We start from the raw sequence: 4162 nt of genomic DNA, 5'->3' as shown, positions 1-4162 counted from the left end.
CCCGCGGTGACTCGTGTGGGTGTGGGCTGTGCCAGGCTCTGGGCCGGGGCTCCCCTGCCCCTGCCCCCGCCCCGCCGGGAGGGGCGAGCCAGGTGAGCCGCAGGGGAGGGCACGGGGGGCAGGCGGGGGCAGGGCAGGGGGGGCAGGCGGGGGAGGCAGGGCAGCAGGCAGGGGGGGCAGGCAAGGGAGGCAGCCGGGGCAGGGCAGGCAGGGGAGGCAGGCGGGGGAGGCAGGGCAGGCAGGGGGGGCAGGCAAGGGAGGCAGCCGGGGCAGGGCAGGGGGGGCAGGCGGGGGAGGCAGGGCAGCAGGCAGGGGCAGGGGCAGGGGAGGGCACGGAGGCGGGCAGGGCAGGCAGGGTAGGGTAGGGCAGGGCAGGGAGGGGAGGCAGGCAGGGGCAGGGGAGGCAGGCAGCGGAGGCAGGCGGGGCAGGCAGGGCAGCAGGCAGGGGCAGGGGAGGCGGGCAGGGGCAGGGGAGGCAGGCAGGGGAGGCAGGCAGGGCTGCAGGCAGGGGCAGGGGAGGCAGGCAGGGGCAGGGGAGGCAGGCAGAGGCAGGGCAGGCAGGGGAGGCAGGGCAGGGGAGACAGGCAGACAGGGGCAGGGGAGGCAGGCAGGGCAGGCAGACAGGGTAGCAGGCAGCCTCTGCCCAGGGGATGCACTGGCATTCCCCACAGCAGGCAGGAGGGCTTCCCTGGCAAGCCTTGCTGCAGGCTACCAGCATCCCTGCCGCCTCCCCAAGAGCATCTCTCTTTGCCCTGTCCCATCTCTCCTTCTGAGGAGTGTTTCAAGCTTGGGGAATTTCTCGCTCAACAAAACGGTGCCCTCAAGGTGGGTGAATCTGGTCTTAGACCTCATTTTCCCTGTAAAGAGGAGTTAACCACAGAACTAAAAACCCAGCGGTGCTTGGATTGCAGTGAGCGACCGCAGCACACAAGCAGGAAGAAGCTGGAGCCCCTACTAAATGCATCTGGAGTGGTTTGTTTTCCAAAAGGAAATTGATAACTGTTTGGTTCAGCCAGAAGAAAAAACAGGAGGCAGAAAGATAATATCAGTGATTATTGCTTAAGCATTCTCCAAGGTGTTCAAAAGGCTGCACTTGGAACAGTTGTATTACTTAAAAAGAACCAGCCCAGATTAGAGGTGAAGTAAAACAAAGAGTATAAAAATGTAACAAATAAACAAGAAAACTAGTGTATATTGAGATCTAGGTGTTACGGAAAATTTATAAAGGAAGCAAAGACCAAATGGGGATGTGTATGACCGGCGAAACTAAAGGGATATTTATAGAAGAAATGCTTTAAAAGGAGGCAAACCAAAGATTCCTGACCATAGTATGAGTCCCTTACTCACTTATGAGTCCCTTCCACACTTTCATGTGTGGAAATAGAAATAATAATAGTAAGTGGTTAACGACAATACAAAAGGTAGAAGCAGAATAAATATTTCTGCTCTATGGATTGAAAAACCCAGGCAGTATGGTCATAGGAAATGACAAACCCTTTTGTTCCATGGTGCTGCAGGTGGCTGTTAAAAAGTAAACACAAAACTTAGATGCTCTGGATCGGAAGGTCCAGAGAATTCATATCGAAGAGTTTTACAAGACCTGAACAACAGAAGTCTTGGATTGCTGCTGTTCATTTGCAGTAAGCCTTGCAGGACCATGGAATTTGCAAAGAAATTGCATAAGTTAACGGGGATACCAATATTTCAGTGGGTAAAGATGACCATTCGGGTAATTATGGGTTTGTCAGTTAACACTGATTCCTAGGAAAATGATACAACAGTTGTTAGGGAGTCTGATTAAGAATCAAAGGAGGAGAACACAATTAATACAAATCAACTCGGGGTTCTGGAAATTAGATCTTGTCAAACTAATTTAATTGCTACCACATTTGAAAAAAATCAGATTTAGTTAATACAAATAATAGTGCTGATCTAAGAAATTATGATAAAGCACGTGATGTGACACATCTACGCAACATTCTAGTAAGACTCTGAAACACTACAAAGACTGTAAGAGCCACAAATCTATTTTAGAGTGGCCAGCCAGGGAGAGTCAGCAGCAACTTTGAACAGGGCCTGTTCTCTGGGAAGAGCGTTTCTGCCGGCTGCTCCAGGCAGCAGGTTTTGTCTCCAGACTGTTTCGAGTGACAGTCCAGCAGCTCCATCTTGCTACAGCAGCAGAGAGGCTACAGCGATGCAGCGAGGCTGGAAGGGCCTGCATGGGGAACAGACCTGTGACAACCAGCTGGCAGAGGGATAACTAGAAGAGATGCAGAGAATGTGAAGCTGAAAAAGTGGAACCTAGGAACAAGGCATGCGTTTTTAACGGGAAAGGTTATTTCTTACCAGAACAACTCCCAGAGGACTGTGATGGCTTTTTCAACAAGGGATTTTTAAAACCAGGAGAGGATGTTTTCCTAGAAAATCTGTTTGAATTAAACTGTGATTTGCTCTGTGAGGTCTTATAGACATACTGGAGGTGTTAGACTCTCTCTGTTTCCATCTGCTTTGTCTTGGAACTGAAGTTACCCTTCAGTGACAAAATCAACATGTCCCCAAAGAGGTGGTTGTAGGACCAGGCAACACTTGCCCAGAGAGAGCTGCTGACAACGGACATGCCATAAAATTTCTCAAAGGCCTCCACATCTTTGACCTTTAAAAACAGCCTCTTTATCCCTCTCCCCTTTCTGTCATATAATCTATTAACCCTTCATGGCTGAGAAAAGAAACAGGACACCCCTCACAAACTCGAAAATTTTTATGGCAGGGTGCTTCTGCAAGCTCTGTTCTCTCTGCACAGCTGTGAAACAACTATCCAACAGCAAAGTCACGTCCCAGCACCTCCTGGCAGAGACCAAAAATTACAGCGAACAGCAACAACTGTGTTTTATTCAGGAAAAGTATGATTCCTCCTAAGATCCATGACTAACACGGTCAGCACTGTGACCAGGAATGTGCTGTTCCTCCAACACGTTCATTCTAAATAAAAACCTTTCAGCTCAAAATAGTGATATAACTGCCTCTCTCCTGCAGTTATTGCAGGTCCTGCAAATAATGCATCACCTTTCTCACTGGGGCACCAGTGACACCACGGTGGCTGGCAGGGCCGGGTGGGACCGGCCGCCGAGGGCTGGGCACACCGGTTTGCAGGGCAAACTGCTCTCCCAGACCTCCGGTGCTCGGCTTCCAGGAGGGCCCGAACTGGGTGGGGAAGCCGTTAGGCTCCAGGCTTTGGAAAGACTTTTACAGCACAGTAGTTATTTATAGAAGCCTGAAACAGAAGTAAGAGCCTAGAGAGCAGCAAGAAGGAGGACACGGCTGGGCTATAGCCAAGTCTAGCATGCCTACTGTACAGCATCGCGGCTTAACTGCAGGGCTTGCGATACACACACATGGGAAAGTTCCCTTTCAGGCCCCATGGGATGTTGCCATGCAGCTTCTCGTTGCTCTTTTCACCCCCTGCACTCCCACCACTGTGAAATGGGCTTAGTATTTCCCCCCCAGGCAGCAGTGACTGGCAGAAGCCAGTGAAGGCAGCTCTGATCCGCTGCAGAACCGCCCTCCCTGCTGCTGAATGGGGCCAACCAGCTACGCCTGCCCCCAGGCAACACCTGCCCCCAGGCAACACGCATGTGGCAGCTGGAGGTCAAGCAGAATGCTTCTCATCTGGTTTTCATTTCCACTGCAGGGGAAAGCTGTCAACAGCACTGGAGACTGGGAGTCCCAGGGAGACCAAACAAGAATTTAATGGCAGGGAAAGGTATAAATCAGTCTGCTTCTAAAGCCCCTACGCCTTGCCCAGCTGTTTCCAACACCGTCAGCGTCTTTGCCCTGCGCTTTCTCTAGGGTAGGGTGAAGGTGCACAGAGCAGTGGACAGCCCCAGCACAGCACCCTCTCTGGGAATACGGAGCACCTTCTCCACGGGACAGCAACCTCCCCGGCCAGGCACCCAGAACCAGCCAGCTGAGTGCAGGGCCGGGACCTGGGCTAAAAGCCACCCCTTTTAGCTCACCTGTGGTGCAGCGCTTCCTTCAAAGCTGCTTTGGCTCCTCTGGCCTCCTCTACTAACATCCACAACAGCAGGGTGGTCCGAAACGGCCTCCAGATGGACGCCTGTCCCTGCTCCGTGCAGGTGCCTCGAAGCGTGGAGTGGCTGCACGC

The sequence above is a fragment of the Phalacrocorax aristotelis genome, chromosome 19 (assembly GCF_949628215.1).
Source record: "Phalacrocorax aristotelis chromosome 19, bGulAri2.1, whole genome shotgun sequence".
NCBI lineage: Eukaryota > Metazoa > Chordata > Aves > Suliformes > Phalacrocoracidae > Phalacrocorax > Phalacrocorax aristotelis.
Note: the sequence above shows the minus strand (reverse complement) of the source record.